The sequence below is a fragment of the Grus americana genome, chromosome 1, assembly GCF_028858705.1.
Source record: "Grus americana isolate bGruAme1 chromosome 1, bGruAme1.mat, whole genome shotgun sequence".
NCBI lineage: Eukaryota > Metazoa > Chordata > Aves > Gruiformes > Gruidae > Grus > Grus americana.
In genome coordinates, this window is record NC_072852.1 from 119,824,929 (window position 1) to 119,842,168 (window position 17,240).

Here is a 17,240-nt window from a genome sequence, read left to right on the forward strand (position 1 = left end):
ATCCAGGGTTCGGATCTCTGGAACAACTCCCCAGTGGGCCCCTTGCATGCCCACTTTTGTTGTGGAGGAACAGCAGAACATCCCACACCCCAAACATCCAAACAGCACCAACGACCAAGAAAAATGGGGTCAAACCAAGAGCTCAGCAAGGGAAAATACATGACGGATATGAGAGAAAGCTTTCTGAAAGGAAACTAACCTATGCCTTCTGTTCGCTAAGAGAAAGTGAGTTTTCCAGTTCGCCTGGGATAGCTCTCTAACTGTTCCTAACTCTGCCCAGCGCTGGTGTACGGTAAGAGATCAGCTGGCAGCGGCTGGGGTAGAGATTGGGCAACTCATGGGAACTTTCCATCACCAGTTCCTTGTGCTGATGTAAGTCAGTGCAAGACCATTGAAGCTGGTGGAGGCTATGTCTATTTTTATCACCTGAGGATCTGGCTGATGAATCACTGTATTGCTGTGGTTGGAAAATACTGCCTCACCAGGAAAATCCCACTTTCAGTGACACAAAATCTGAATGGCAAGGGAAAGAGCTCTCTTCCAGCTCCAAAGCAAACTTATTTAAAATTAGGTGGGGCGATGTCCCCGCAACAACGAGAACTCACACCAGTTCCTCAATGGCTATTCAGCTCAACTGAGACTGTCAAAATATTTCCTATTAGGACTTTCCTACTGGTGTTTCTTTTCTTCTGAGATACCCTCTGACTCTCCTTCCTCCAGGCTCTTATCTCCTTGCACATGTTCTGCCTCACAAGAGAATAACCATAACAAACCATGATTTATGGCCAACTTGGAAAATGTGATGACGTCCAGGGTTCCATTTGAATTCCTTCATGTTTGCAAAGTTTAGATGCTGTCCTACGAGCTGCCAAAGCATTCAGAGCGGGAAGTCAGCAGAAAAAAGAAGATAAGGGAACTGCTGGGGCTAGGACAAATCCCTTACCATGTGTTTTGTTCTCTTGCCTTCTTGTGCTTTAAAACTGAAGAAGAAAGGATCTTCCTCACCTTCTTTTTCCCTTCTCCCTTTCCCCCAAAAAGACAGCCTCAAGCAGAACTGACTATATTTTCTTAATGAAAATTAGGCTAAGGGAAGGGAGGCACCGGGGGACCACAGACAGTTTGCATTTGATATAAAGTATATATTTTTAAGTTATCATTAAACCTGTAAATGGCCTGGGAGCCCTGGTTACATCACGTCTCCAACCAGGCTGAAAATTCCCAAGGGTCAGGAACCAGATCTACCTTCACACTTGCGAGGTGCAGCGGGCACCTGGTCCTGACCGGGGTGGCTGCTTGGTGCTGCTCCAGCCCAGGAGTCACCTTTGGCACTGGTACCTCTCACCCAAAACAGCAGAACCGTTTTGCACATTTTGCACGGCACCATCTGTGCAAACCGCCCCCCGTGCTGGGGAAATCAGCCCTGCACACATTTCCCCTCCCTCTGGACAGGGACAGCTGACACACGGGGCACCCGCACCCCACAGCTTCCCCGACTGCTGCTTTGCCAGGCCAGAGGTCTCCTGCTCTGTACTCACCAGTAATTTGGTCTGGGCCATTTTGCCAGTCTGGGACAGCCAAGTGGCTCTCATTTCACCTTGTGGTTGGGGTTTTTTAGGGGGTGGGGATGTTTTCTGAGGACACAATATGTGGACACTGGGCCTTTTCCCAGTGCAAACCGAATTATAACTTGACCTGAAGCAATTAGGCTATCCAGTACACTGATATTGAAGCTCCTACATGTCCTGCAACCAGACCTGATACCATATGGCCCAAAACTTTCCACATCTACACCACTCTTGCAGCCTGCACCAAGGCCACCCAGCCCCACAGGTCTGCAAACCCACAGTGCTACAGCCTCTGCCCTCCACGCCAGGAGCACAGCTGGGCAGCACATCCTGCTGCACCTACCCCCAGGGCAGAGATCCCTCAGGAGACCAAGACCTTGTCAGGACAGTGCTTTGCTCAGGCTAAAGGCATGTCTGCAGCAATAAGAAAAAATAATGCATCCCATGGGGAAGCACCTTGTGACTGAGGCTCAAGAACTTGTTTCAAGGGGCCCACACAGAGAACCGTATAAGCATATTAGTAGGTTGCACCCATGGTCATATACACCTTCCTGCCCTTGGCTGGCCACTTGCCGCTTTGCTCAATATAAGACAGATTACTTGAGATATACAGACAGTTGTAATTGGTTTCAAGAAGCATTCCATGACCATTTCCATTTCAAAAGTTGCTAATTACAGAGTACTTTTTGGTACAAACAAAATTTTCTTTCGAAATAAGATTGTTTGCAGAGAGATGAAAAGCATCACAAACATGCTCACAATTTGTGAATATGCATTCATACACATATTTCTAGTAATGCTCATGCAGCCCTCCTTACAGCTCTCTTGCAGGTCTGATGAATCACACCCTACAAACAACAACACTCAAGCAATAGTCATGCTGAATAGCGCATGACTAACCCACAAGTAGAAGTTTATTCACAAAGTGTATGCAAATAGCAAACACATCTGTAAGCAGCAGCACTTCAGGATAATTTCCAAACAAGAAAAGGGGTTAAGTCTGTCAAGCTGATTGCTTACAGAAAGTAGATCAGTCAGCCTTAGTCATTTGCATCTCTTTCTGGATTGCAAATCCTACTGGCACAGAATACAGCAAGCCCTTTCATTTGTTTTCCTACTCCTCATCCTCCAGATGTTCAAGTTAAACTTGTTTTCTGCAGTATTTTTTTTTTTTTAGGACTTCTCAGCCAGATAATGAAACCTACTAAGGTCACTACTTCACAGTAGAATAACTATCCAAGTTCTGAAAACTCATAAATATACTCAATTTATTATTTCCAGCTATCAATCATATAAATACATTAAGCTTTTCCAAAGAAGAAGTTGTCCTGTGAATATTCCTCAGCAGCGATGCAAGGTAAGTGCTGGGATTCAGCTGCAGAATGAAATAACAAAACAAATGGTTTGTTTCTCAGTGACACGAGTGGAGCAGCACTATTCAACAGGCTCGTGTACAGTGGGCTCAGTAAAAAGATCTATGCTCAGACTTGAAAAAAAAAATTACAAAACCAAGAAATTTGCAATGGGTCAGAAGAAAAACAGAGATATCCACCCTCCACCCCCCCATCAGTGAATAAGTGCTTAAATTACTTATTTGGTGTAATATTGCCAAGTACTCCACAACTGGACACAAATTTCAGAAACACCAGCTCTAATTTAACTTTACCAAAAGGCAAACTCCCAAGAACCCCTTTCATTTGAGACTGGAATGGTAACATCTGCAGTACCTCAATAAGAGCTTCATTTAGGCATTAATTCAACTCATTACTGCTGTGCTGAGCTCCCAGCAAACACTGCTAGAAAGTGCAGTAGGATATTTTTTTTTCTTCTCCTCTTCAACAAGGGAGCAGGTGAGTAAGGAACAGACACTAAATTTGTACTAGGTGTGGGTAAAATTGATAGAGTTAGCAAGCTTTGAAGACTGAATGCATTATCATTTCTTAGTAGACTTTTGGCTGCCTCTCATGGCTGTCTAGGTGCTATTTCTTGTTTTACAGTTTATACAATGTCTTCAAATTATGTCATATAATCTCTGACTAGTAAGCATGCTAATGTTACTGCTATATGACATCTTCTTTTATGATGTTTTCTCAATGCTTAACTTAAGCATTGACTGAAGTACAGGCTACCTATGTGTATGCTAACCAAATTAAGTCTCTGTGTTCTCCCATACTATGGAAGACAGGTTTTTAGGAACAGACTTGCACTTTACTTTTTGATTCAAACCTGCACTCAGGAACATCACTAGATAAAAGATGCCTCTAAACACTGCTGTAAATCCCACGATTTATTTTGCAGGAAGTTGCCCCTTTCCCTGCATTTAGGATGTTACCAGGAATAAGAAGTGAGCCACTTTTAAAAGAAGTTGCTGTGTATACTGCTTATCTCTCTTACTACACGTGCCTCGGTGTACAATCAAAGCTTCGCTTCTTGCCCGTGTCGCAAATGAATAGCTATAAACTTCCTTTCATGCTGACTTGGTCAACAGTCCTAAGACAGGATGGGAAATAGTTCCTGTTACATCTCACTCCATCCTCACTCGCCATCCAAGGACTGGAAGTCACGGGGGCCGGGGTCGAGCATGGAAAGTCTGTATTCCTGATCTCTTGCACTGGATTTCATTTCAGAGATTTGGGAATAGTAGGTTAATGAGTGACAGCTACAGCAGGCAGTTGGGAGTTATTCTTGCTATAGGGAGCAGTGATAAAGACTACTTGCTTTCAGGACTTTGTGTTTTGGGGGCCACGTCTTTCAAGCCTCCTCTCTCAGATTGTCATCTTACTTTGGCAAATATCATCGTCATCAACATATCATCATTCAAATGACAGCAATACGCTGCCTTGGCAGAGCTGAGCCCATGCGCGGAGCAGGCTGAGGTGCCAGGGGGTTATACCCCCCCATGCCTGTGAGCAAAGGTGCCTGGTGCTCCTCCTGGGGATGTGTGCCCAGTGGGCTTCAGCACAACAGGTAGCTTACCCTGGCTTTTGGAGTCACTCTGGTTTCCATTCGCTGGCTTGCACTTCTAAATTTTGGTGCGCCCTAAAAACGTTATTGCTGGTGTTAGCAAGAACTACGGCCTCGTCTCACTGAACCTTTCCTAGTTGCATCTTTAAAAATAAGCAATGGTGCTCAAGGGAAGCCTCTTTCTCCTCAAGGAAAGACTCACTTTTAATTACCATCTACAAAATAAAGCCGTTCTCACTCCTTTCAGCTACCAGAACATGCACCTAATTAGACTATACACCACATACTCATAAATAACCTGGTAATGGAGACACAAGGAGAGGGAGATGCCAAGCACAAACATAGATGTATTCCTTTGGAAAGGGTACTACATCCTTACACATGAGGTAAATGCTACTTTATGTAGCCCAAAAGTGGTAATAAAAGGACTGTATATGTACTAAATTTTTTGTTTATGACAGGTTTATAAAAAATCAGCAAATTAGAAGTGACAGGAACAGAGTTTTTATTTTCTGCCTCTCCAAAAACATAACTGTTGACACTTCTGATTCATTGACAAAAGCAGCTTTTCCTATTTCTCTTCATTCCTGACTGATATGAGTCTTTGGAAATTATTTTGGACTCATATCGTAGTGCCAGCTAGGCCTGATGATTTTATCATAAGTACTTCCCTGACCTTTTTCCTAACCAGACATCACACAACACTCCCTCTGGGTGAAGTCCCCCTATTTACCCTGATGTGAAGGTTTAAACAAGTTACGTCCCTCTTACCTGCCACTAATACTGAGCAATCAGGGGTAAGCAGTGCTGAAACGAATGGTTTTGCTTCAGTTCCTTTGACTGGGGATGTATTTATCTCTCAGTAAACACTGATTATAGGAAAAGGACATGGGGAGTGTGATTCGGCGAGCATTAGAGTTCCCCGTGCTGCTCCGGCATAGGTCTACAAGCGAAGGACGGGCGAGCGACCACTCACTGTGTGGGTTACCCTGCTGCTCCTCAGCCAGCCAGCCGTCGGCAGAGCTGTGCCCGCTCGCAGCCCCGGCCACCCCAGCCTGGCACTGTGAGGCTGCCCAGGCTGCCCGGCAGCTCCCTCTCCCCTTGCAGAGAGCAGCAGGCAGCACACACGCACTGACACACACATGCACACGTGTGCAGAGGACAACTCAGCACCAACCAAGCCAGCTGCATTGCTGGAAGTTCTCTGTGGGGACTAGCTCGAGCGGCGGCAGCTCGGCGCGGTGCTAGGTTTGTGAGCGGAGAGGTGAAGGGTGGCGATGGGGATGAGCGCCTAACTCCAGGGAAAGTGGTGTGCACGGCGTGCCGTGTCTGGACTGGCAGACCAGTGGCACACTGTTGCCGCCCAGCATCAAGAAGACGCCGATTACTTGGAAAATGGCAAAACACATCTCCTCACTCTTTTACTGCTAGTCAGTTTGGGGTTGGGAAGGCAACTGCCCCCGCAGCTGTGCAGGGGCTGCAAGCTCCCAGGCACAAGGCTTGGCTGGTGCCACATCAGGGTGATGGTGGTGGGAGAAGAGGAGGAGGTGCGCCTGGGGACCCAGTGGTTGTTGGTGTTTGCCCTGGGCCACCATAGGACTTCTTGACACAACTAGCGCTTGTCTGCATCAGAAAGTCTTTGTCAACATAGCCAAGTATGGGTCCTCAAACAAGGCAGGTTATGCCTTAGATAGCTAGTTATATCATATATAGCTACTGTGGCTAAATTTGCATCTCAAGTGGCCTTTCATGGCTACCACTTCATTAAGCAAGAGAGTGACTTTTCTCCATGCTCCTGATAGCTATGCCAATGCAACTTTTATTCACTAACCATAACTTAACAGTATTCATTCTTTGTAAAGGGTAAAGCCATTCACAGCTTCACCATCTGGGCAGGATGGGATGGGCAAGCACCCAGATAAAGCAGATGCTGCTCATGCAGCAGAATGACCTACAGCACTAGAATCCCCATGCCAGCCCCCCAGGGATGCCCACGGGCTGTTTTTCCTGGGCTTAGTCCAACACAAAGCCTGCAAAGCCACCATCCAGATGACATCCCTGCTCAGTAGGAGAGCTGCAACCATGCTGTCTGACCAGGACCTCCTGCAATCTGGTGTAGTGCTACAGGAATAGGAGGGAAAGCGCAGGGCCCACCAGCTCCAAACCCCGCTTCGACCTCTGCCAGCCTGCTGTGTGCCGGGGAGTTTGCTGGGGCAGCCAGGCTGGCCACGGGGACACTCGTGTACCTGTGTGCTCAGGGGTCTGTGCCCCTATTCCACATCTGCTCTGACAGACAAGCAACCTGAGGCTGTCACTGAGCAACAGGGTGATGCCGGTAATTTAGGAAATGGCAAACCATTTGTGTGTGCCTGCACGCTGGAAAATACATTCGAGAAAAGTTAAATCTGTCTTTGCGGCAGCACGAAACAAATGGGAGTCAACATTAAGATGGGTGTGCTGCTGCTGGACAGAGATTGGTGCCCCTGTTGTGGTAAAAGATGCTGCAATGTCAAATCACGTGTCGGAAGGAGACTTGCAATGTGCTTGTTTGTCTCTATTTTGTGTTACAGTGAAGGGTGGGGCTGGGGGTTAGGTTTGGCTTTTTTCTTTTTTTAATCAAAAGAATTCTGAAAGTAAATTTCTTCAGATTCTCTGCTTGATGGATTGCTTGTGATGCAAATTGATACAGAAATAAATCACTGTGCTGGATGCTACCTGAAAAAGCCATGGTTCTCTGTTTTCTGGGTCTTCTAGGAAAAATAACCAGCAGTTACTCATCTTAATTGTCTCATTTCTGCTAAAAAGTCATCTCTTACCTGAAGTTTTCCTAGAAGACTCTCAGCAATGAAGGGAAAACCCTGATGTTTGTGGCGTTACAGGCACCAGCGAAGCACAGTTTCATACAAGCATTGCTTAAACTCTGGTTCTGAGTGGTTCAGTACGCATTTCGAGTATGCCCATCTAGCCCGGGATGGAGACATATGATTAAACAGGAGCAACTGAAGTCCTTTGTGAAGGACAAGGGAAAGGCGATGTGTGCAGCTGCAGGACGGACCTCCGCAGGGCCCACAGCTGCATGACCACAGTCACAACCCAGAGCAGAGCCATGCAGGTGGTGGGAAGTCGACGCCTGGGCTGTTCCTCATCCTCTCTCCCAGGTAAAAATACACATGCGTCCAGCTGTGAGCCTGCTGGCCTTATCTTCTCGCAAGCGAGTCCTCTGCATGTGTCTTAAAGGAGGAAAACAAACACGCAGCTGAGGGCATGGAGGTGGATGCGGTACGATGCAAGACAGGTTCACCATGGGGTAGATTACTCTTGTCAAATCTGATATCTGATTTTCTAGATATCAGATCTGGGATAAGCCTTTCCTCTCTGGGCTTCAAAAAGGCTGCAGGGCAAGGTATGAGTTTACCTGGTGAAGCAGGAGGTTAAGATGGGCAAAACTCTGGCTAAGGGGGTAGGGCCCCAGGCAGTGGGAAGAAGACTCAGAGCAACAGAGGCTCCTTCCCCAGAACTGTTTCCAAGTCTGATCTTACTCATTATTTTTTCTCATAACCTTGGCTCAGAACATCAACATGTGCTAATAAAATCTGCTGATGACACAAAACTGGGAAGTAACATCAATTCAGAGAGTTAGAAAATGTTACAGGAGGACCTCATGAACCAAAGTCAGAGAAAACGGAGGAAATTCAGTAGCACAAAAACCATGGTCATACATTTGGGAACCACTTATCTTTTGCTGTGAGCAAGGAACTCCTCAGCCAGCAGCAACAGAACTTTTTCCCATGAGCAAAGGGCAGTTATGAACGATAACATGATGCAGCTGTGAAGAGGGAACTTAAGCCTTAAAATGCTTCCAAAGAGGTAGCAATACCCCAGGAAGGGTCATACTAATGCCACTGTACAAGCTTTTGGTTAGGTCTCATTCGCAATAGCAGGTACAATTCTTGTTTCCAGTTCCCAACATAGAATCATAGAATCATAGAATGATTTGGGTTGGAAGGGACCTCAAAGCCCATCTAGTTCCACCCCCCCTGCCACGGGCAGGGACACCCTCCACTAGACCAGGTTGCCCAAAGCCCCATCCAACCTGGCCTTGAACACTTCCAGGGAGGGGGCCTCACCACATGAGTTCCCAAGGAACATGAAATAGGGATGGAGAAGAATTACCAGGATAATCAGAAGAAAAAAGGCTGTATTACCAGAATACGTTTGCTAAAACCTTTGGCTTGGAAAACTAGCAGAACAAGAGCCCAGAAGAAAGTCAGCTGTTGTGTACAAGTGTGCTGGGCACAAACACTTGAGAAGACCTGTTTAAGCACCAGGACAATTTCATCATAAGAACATATGGATACACACTAGCCATCAATATATTTAGACTGAAAATTAGATGAAATGTTTAAATCATAGGGATAATCAGATTCTGGAAAAGGATTCCTATGGGATTATCGAATCAAATAATCCACCTATTGCTAATGTGAAGTTTGATGAGTTAGAAAAGGGAGCATATACCTGGATCGGGTGACTCAACAAGTCCTTTCTAACCACTTGTCTTATCCTACCACGCTTCCTCAGTGCTATCCATCAATAACATAAGTGGTATAACATAGAGATGTATGGGTAGCTTTGAAGGTCCAACTTTTTCTCAGGTTTCAAAAGATAATTGAAGGCGTTTGCAAGCCTATGCTCTATGCTCTGCCTGCAAAGGATTCCAGTCAGAGAGTGCGGACTCGGGTTTCTAAGTATAAAGTAGCACACAGAATATGAAAGTGAGATTTCAAAGACACGTCCAAACCACTTATTCTGAAGAAAAAAAAAAAAAATCTGACTACATCAAGGTCTTTTAAAAACCTCACTGAAAGAACTGGAACTAGTAAAGACTTCAAATACTTCTATTTTGCATGTTATCCTTTGTCTTTTTCCACAGCAAATTTTAAGTACAACAGATTTTCCCTGTTTCCCATTCCCCATTGAGAGACCTGCAAGAGGCTCAGAAAGGACAGGCATTTCCCATCTGTCTGGTCACTGAGATTCCACAGAGCCCTACATGTGTGCAGTGGTGATAATAAATATATAAACCATTTGATTTTTACAAATTTTTCCCCACTGGACCCACAAAAGCTGAGGTTCCTGGACTGGCAGAAATGCCTTCCAGGGAAGACATTTTTCCTTGCGCAGCATTCATTTTTTGATGCCTATAGCACTGTCTGACATGAGGGAACCCACAGCTTTTCAGGGCACATGTCTGTCTTTCACATGATTTTATTTAAAACATATAATCATAAAACCCATGAATTATTATCATTTAACACAATTGGGACTTCCTGCCCTAAAAGCTCTTTGTTTATAAGTCATCACCCATCTCTCTATTAGTGGATTTTCCAGTAACCCAATGTATTTGGGGACTACTTGGAAGGGTATGACTAATGCCTTCGTGCTCATATTTTCCCCACTGTCCAAGTAAAGCAGGAATGAGAACTTGCCAGAGCATCTCCATCCAAGCACTGCCCACCTCACGGGCTCCTCTTTTCTATCATATTTTCTGCATAGGGTTCTGCTTCCCCGCGTCACGGCGCACCCTGCCCCTGCCCCTCCGGAGCCTTGTGTAAGTAAGTTAAGCAGCGAGAGGCCAGCCGGTCGGCTTTGCGCTGACCCTGGCCAAGGGCTGTTTCTGCACAACCAGTTCAGCCGCACCACTCTCGTATCCACTCAAGTCCCATTCACAGACCTACCCTGGAAATACGCCTCCTGTTACCTACGTACTGCTCCCATGCCAGCCATCTTCTAGTCATCTCTAGTCATGGGTCTCTTTTTTCCTTCCCTCCCCCAAGACATCCTCTCTTTCACCCCAGGCTGTCTGAGTCCAGTTCTGACACGTTATCTCAGAAGACTTTCCTGCACCCATACAATAGCCTCCAGGCCCGCTCTCCTTCAGCTAGCAGCTTGCCAACCTTTTGGCACTCCAAGAGCCGCAGCTTTTGAATGGATACGTCAATGACTTCTTGAAACACATTCTTATTCATGCTCCTCACTCAGCTGTCTTGGAAGGAAGCCCTTCCTTATCTCCAAACATCTTGTTGCTTGAGATCATAGCCGAGAACAATAAACAATTAACAAACTCCTGGGGAATACCTTACTTAGGTGTATTTTCGCATCACACCTTACATCACATCCCAGCATGCCTACACACGTTCATGACTCCAAGTTCCAGGCTCCACACTTTCCCAAAAGATCTAGTTCAGATCCTTTTCTTTTTTGCTGTACCCCCTCAACATTGCATACAACCACCACTTTGCTGATCCTGTTGATTTTATACGAAAAAAATATTTCTATGTTATCCTGAGAGCCAGGGCTGATGTGAATAGACAGACAGAGGGATCCATCACCTTCCAGATAATAAATTAGTTTTTCCTACTCGTTCCAGTGCTCCACAGAGCAGTAACTATGTCCTCGCTGCTTTTCTCCCTCTGAAATACACCTCTGTCTTTCTGCCACTGAAGTGAAGAGAAATTTGCCCCAGGTGAGACCAGCTAGGAAAGCCAGAGTGCACTGCAGTGACAGCGCCAACAGGAACATTGCCAGAGGCGTAAAGTCGTCTCATCCTTTGTGATCCTCTGCACAGATGGCTTTTGTGCCAGGCAAACAGCACCTCGCCTTTCCCTGAAATACCGTGGTATGGGAAGGGCGGAGAGCAGACTTTTCCTGAACTTTTCTTCAGCTCGCCCATGAAGGAGACCCGACTTATTAATACTTTCCTTAAATACTATGCAGTGGCACTGAAAAAACAACTTTTATTCCACACATAGCTTCCTTCAAAGAAAGCTGGTTTGTGGAAAGAGGAAATGGCTTTTCTTAGGTTCCCTAACATAGCTGGAAAACACAGGTGAGGTTTTGGGCACACAGCCCTTTTTAAGGCTTCTTTCTCCTATAATTGCTTTAGGATGTGTAACGGATGTACAGCACACGTAAGGCAAAAAAAAAACCCCAACCAAACTCACTTCAACAATATTAGCACGAATGCGAGCTTTCCAGCAGGACCACCCTTTTCACATCTGTGGCACTCTTCTGTTGAAATTAGGAACTGCTTAATTATAGCCTGTTTGAATGGTGCTGGTCATCTGAACCAAGGTGAAAGCGGGCAGGCCGACTGCCCCAGCCTGGCCTACGGAGCAAAGGCTAATAGGCATAAAGGGATGGTTTGCCTCATCCGACTGCTAGGTTGAAATCATTAACAAATCATTTTCAGATATGTCTTACTATGCAAACAAATGAGCCTAGGAAGATTCCAGAGGTGGTTCCTAATGCAAGCAGCAAAACAGAATTAGTATCTTAGCTTTCTCCTTGGATATTTCCATCTGAAATACTCTGAAAACAAGTAAATCCATTGAATTAAGCAGAGGAAAGAAACACGCTACAGCCCTTCAAAAACACTCTGGGAAAACAATGGCACTTGCAGTGACTTTCCTCCAGCACATCAAGGAGGAGAGAACAAAGGTCCAATTGATCACATGTGTGAAGAATGGTGTTATTGTTCTTTTATTTCCTACACATACCCACCCAAACAGAAATGAGCCCTTCCTCCAAACAACACCAGGCTGCAGACACTCTGTGGATGTCTCAGCTGACATGTCTCTGCCACAGCAGGCAGGAACACAAAGTACTTTACCGGATTGCTTAACAAGTACTGAGCAAGCAGCTATAACCCCTGGCAAGTACCTAGGGTGCTGGGGGTTTTTTTAAGCCAAATTTGCATGTAGGTGTAAAGAAGTGGCTCTAACTTGTCTCCACCTTTGAAATCTCATTAATTTTTCTGTTGATTCATTCGTTCAGTTACCTAGTAAGCATGTAACATACTGCATGCCGAAACTTGACCTCTGAGCATATTATAAGCCCAGAGAGAAGTACTGGTTTGATTAGCATCTCCATAAACAAAAATTTTCCAGTAAGAAGAGAAATTTCTGCAAGATGATTGCAGCAGGAGCTGGTATGATGTCCGTCACACCAGCGACGGCGGTACACATTTGGCTGTAAATCACTACCCAGTGAAGGCTGCTTTCCAGGTCAGGGCTTCACATCTGGCCTTGATGGCTGCTTACTGAGGAAAGTTGTTGATCCTCTAGGAGTTTCCAGAAGAAAAATATCAAACATATGATGACCACCAGCAACTGCTACTACTTTTGCGATGAATTGGAATAGGAACCATCTGCATGCTGCCTGACATAGTGGTGTCCTAACTCAAGCTTACTGGATTGGAAACTACAGCTGCAGCACAAGTAAGCGTGGCTACCACCCTCATTTCTTTGTACTACGGCTGTGACTTTCATCCTGATGTTTAAAGCTAGTGGAAAAGTAAAAGCAATTGAAAGCCGAAAAGAGAGAGCTACCTCTTAAGTAAACTCCTTCACTTTGTTTTGTGTTCTTGCAATTTACTGTGAAACACTTTCCACCAAATTGCTTGAAGGATCTTCTGCAGAAAAATCAGAGTAACAGGAGAAAGAATAGCAGTACTATTTTCCTCACAGCTGGCCTTTGGTTTCTGAGCCATTGAATTTCTCCTCTCTTCATACTGAAATAAAAAAGAAGTTACCATAACTCAGGGATCCCTACATGCTTTCTTGCACTATAAGTAAAGCTAACTGAAATTACCTTATGTTTGCCAAGGCTAGGGGAGGGAACATTGGCATCCAGTGCTCAGTATCTAACTCAGGACAGCAATTCATCTGACCCACTGGAGGCATCAAGTTCATAGAATCATAGAATCATAGAATGGTTAGGGTTGGAAGGGACCTCAAAGATCATCTAGTTCCAACCCCCCCTGCCATGGGCAGGGACACCCTCCACTAGACCAGGTTGCCCAAAGCCCCATCCAGCCTGGCCTTGAACACTTCCAGGGAGGGGGCATCCACAGCTTCTCTGGGCAACCTGTTCCAGTGCCTCACCACCCTCACAGTAAAGAATTTCTTTCTGACATCTAATCTAAATCGACCCTCCTTCAGCTTGAACCCATTACCCCTTGTCCTGTCACTACACTCCCTGATAAACAGTCCCTCTCCAGCTTTCCTGTAGGCCCATTCAGGTACTGGAAGGCCACAATTAGACCTCCCCAGAGCCTTCTCTTCTCCAGGCTGAACAACCCCAACTCTCTCAGCCTGTCCTCATAGGAGAGGTGCTCCATCCCTCCGATCAGCTTTGTGGCCCTCCTCTGGACTCTCTCCAACAGCACGATGTCTCTCCTGTACTGGGGCCATCTTAGCTAATTGTCTCTTTACAGCCAATGGAAAGGAAGAGGAAAATCCAGAGCAATTCACCATACCCTAGGACAGAAAGTAAAAATAGGCCATTTGACTCATGCCCCAAACACACCCATTTCTCCCGCTGACAGTAAAGGGAGCCCTAGGTGATGGGCCAATGGAGACAGACACACATAGACGTGTAAAGGTAGGTGAGTCAAATCCCACCCCTGCACGGAAGCCCTTAGGTGCCTGCTCCAACTGCTGTCCCTGAGCTGGGTGTGAAGAGGAGACCGATCTCTCCCCTTCTCACTTTTCATAAAAAGCAGCCAGAGGGTCTTTGTTTCTCAAAGAGAACATTTCCATCACCTCCAGGAGTTGCGTGGAGAGGAGAGATGTTTCCTACCCAGCTCTTGCTACACCAAGGCCACCATCATCTTTCATCACTGAAGAAGACCCATTTCACCAGGGGGTTTGCTAAGGTGCTCTCCGGTGCCTGCATGCTGGCATGAGGCTCTGGGTCCCTGGCGCACTGATCTTGCCACCAGGATTTTGGGTGCTCATGGCTGCACACTCTCCAACTCAGCCATGGACAGTTTGGTACCCTCGCATGAGTCCGTGGCCTTGGTCATCTCAGCTTTCAGTGTCAATGTCTCACTGATCAGTTATTACACCTAATTGCTATTGCAACCACTATCATGCTTAACAGCAACCCTTGTACCCCAGATAAGCTGGCACAGATGCTGAGCATCCTCTGGCCCAGATGGCTTGGAGGGAGATGGCCTTCCTTCCTCCCCTCCACCACCCCCACTGCCTGTGCCCAAGCTTGGTGGTGAGGAGAAGGCCTCCAAGAGGCAGAAGGACCAGAGATGTCCGAGATGGCACCTGGTGGCACAGAGCCATGCGGGATCCCCTGCAGCCTGGGGGCCGGCAGGCTGTGCCCAGGGAAGGTGCCCACTCTCACCCAACACGTATCCCAGCTCTGCTGGGAGGGACCTGGCAGATGCTGAGTTAAGGGACCAATAGTACACAATTAAACTATTAATTAATATGCACAGTAGGGAAACGAACATTACATGTGTGCACAGAGGCATTCACTCAAAAAGTGTGAAGCTCTCGGTCAAATCGGTGGGATTTCAGCTCAGAAAAAAAGCAGAGGAAAGCGAAGGGATATCACCCACCAAGCAAATGCACCACAATAGGAATTTAGCATACAAAAGTAAAAAAATAGCTGCCGTGTAGTTCGGAAATATAAAAATAGTTTGGCTGTTCCCTTACCCTTTCCTTTCAGTCATCACTTCCCTGCAGCCCCTGGGTTTGTTTATGTCCGTTGCTATGGGGAGGCGGCGCTGCCAAGCCCTGCTGGGGAAAAGCCGTTCCGCTAACGAACCGACCCAGGGCTAATGGCTCTGTCACAACATTAATTCAGACCTTCTCCCTCTCCATTTGAACATCTGACTTAGCGTATATTGATGCAATAAAGCATCACCGCATCTCCCCTCCTTACAAAGTATTTTATGCCCTTTTAAAAGAGCTGCGATGATTGGGGAGGAGGCAGGGACACAACATCCCTGCAACGAGTACCATCCACCCCACGAAGTCGCTGTCGACACCACATTACCCTCCATGGGAGGAGAACATGCCCATGGCCATGACCGACCTCACACCCTGGAAAAAACCCTTGGCCAAATTCTGCTGCTTTGGGCTGTGATCACACTGCGACCCCGCAGAGCCGGCTCTGCCAGGGCAAAGCAAGGCTGGGGAATGGCGCCTGTCCCCCCGCACCCCTCGGGGCAGGCTGGAGGTGCAGCACGGTGGCCAGCACGCCTGCGGGAGCAGCCACATGCCCGCCCCATAGGGCACGGCTTTCGGTGACGAAGTGGTGGCACTTCCATCGCTCATCAGCCTTGCGGGAACACAAATGCTTCTCGTGCATGCCTGATAACAGCGGTGACAAGTACCTGCAGGCAAGGGCTTGCTGCACCCGCTTTTACCGCTCTGGCTCTATTCATAGCTGACTTGCAGAAAACATCAGCCTCCTTTCCGTGCTCCTTCATCTCTGCCCTGCACCCTCCCAAACATTTGGTGCCCCAGCTCACCGTGCCAGCCAGGTTACGGAGGTGGCAGCCGGCACAGGTTAACCATTCACCTCCTGGGGTCTGCCGCCCGGTGCCACTGGTCAGCAGGGGCGTACTTTATGGAGTGCCTGCAGTCCATCACCTCCTAATAAACGCATTTTGGCATCCCTGAATTTGCGAGTTTAAACATTCCTGTCTGCAATAAACCTGTCTTGCTTGCCCCACAACTGTCTGAGCGCCATATTTCCCTTTCCTGCAATGTTCAAATATACTGTTTGGCACCTAGAAGCTTCACATTTTTGTAACACCTTCTATGTTTGCAGTACTGTGCAGACATTCATTGCCATCTCCCAACACCCCTGCGAGGTCGACGAGCAAATATTATTCTCTTTTCTCGGGTGGGAAGACTGAAACAAAGTGAAAGCGGCTAGTCTCAGACGACATGGCTAAGCCTTCCCAGACATACCAGGTAGCTCCCGAGACTCCTTTCCCTTTGCGAGAGCGCAGCGTTTACACGCAGCCCACGGACTTTCTCACACCTGGAGCCCATCCCTATGGCTGGCAGAGGTGTTTGCTCTCCGTGAGCTTGGCTGCCAGGGCAGAGCATCATGTGAACGGAGCATGAGTAAGAAACGTTTCCTGCTGGGGACTTGGGTTAGGGCTGCTTTTTTTCATATCCACGATGCACGATGTGGAAACACCCAGCTCTTGAGAGCAGCCCCGACCTTCTCTGCTGGCCAGGCTGCAAGTGCTGGAGCTCAGCTTTTTAAAAAAGCGAGTGCGAAAAATGTGAGAGCACTTTCCAGAGTTCGTGGGTGGTTTAGCTGCCATGCAGGCGCAGACAGGGAGGCTGAGCAACGGGGGTGGGAGAGGGGATTTACAACCTCCTCATCTCCAGTCCTGTGCCCCTCCAGCCCTCCTTCAAAGCATTAGGTGGATCTAGTCCAAAAAGCCAGGTCTTTGATTGCTATTACACAGAATAGATGGGGTTTTGCACGTTGAGTTGCCCGCCCATTTAAATCTTTAATGCTTATTGCCATAAGGATCAGGTACCAGGTGACTCAATGAAACAAGAAGAAAGCCGCAGTTGCTGTCCCGCCTATTCTTACGTGTTTGCATTTATTTCTGAGCTCTGTGATCTCAATGCCGGAGCCTCAAGCACTAAACACTGGGTATCGCCAGCCACTTTGCAGAGCTGTGCTGATAAGGAAGGTAGCCATCAAAGGGAAGCACGGCTTCAACAGCTGTAAAAGGAGTGCCTCTGACTTTCCCTAATGGCTCGCAGGTGGGGGGGAAAAGCACAACTTTATTCTTTTTCTGTCGAGGTCAGCATTTACACAAGCTCACAAAAGACTCAGGCTTCTATTTCTGGCAAAGCCCCTTGCCGCTGGGCTGGTGCA

At 47.0% G+C, this 17,240-nt stretch overlaps 1 long non-coding RNA gene across 1 annotated transcript in view; it reads right to left on the reverse strand.

Annotated features, from left to right (window-relative positions):
* The window catches only part of LOC129213932 (uncharacterized), a 56,163-nt gene extending 40,987 nt beyond the window's left edge, over positions 1 to 15,176 (reverse strand). Inside the window, exon 1 of the long non-coding RNA XR_008579575.1 lies at positions 15,041 to 15,176. This is a non-coding gene — a long non-coding RNA (uncharacterized LOC129213932). The remainder of the gene's footprint in view (positions 1 to 15,040) is intronic.
* Positions 15,177 to 17,240: the final 2,064 nt, after the last annotated feature.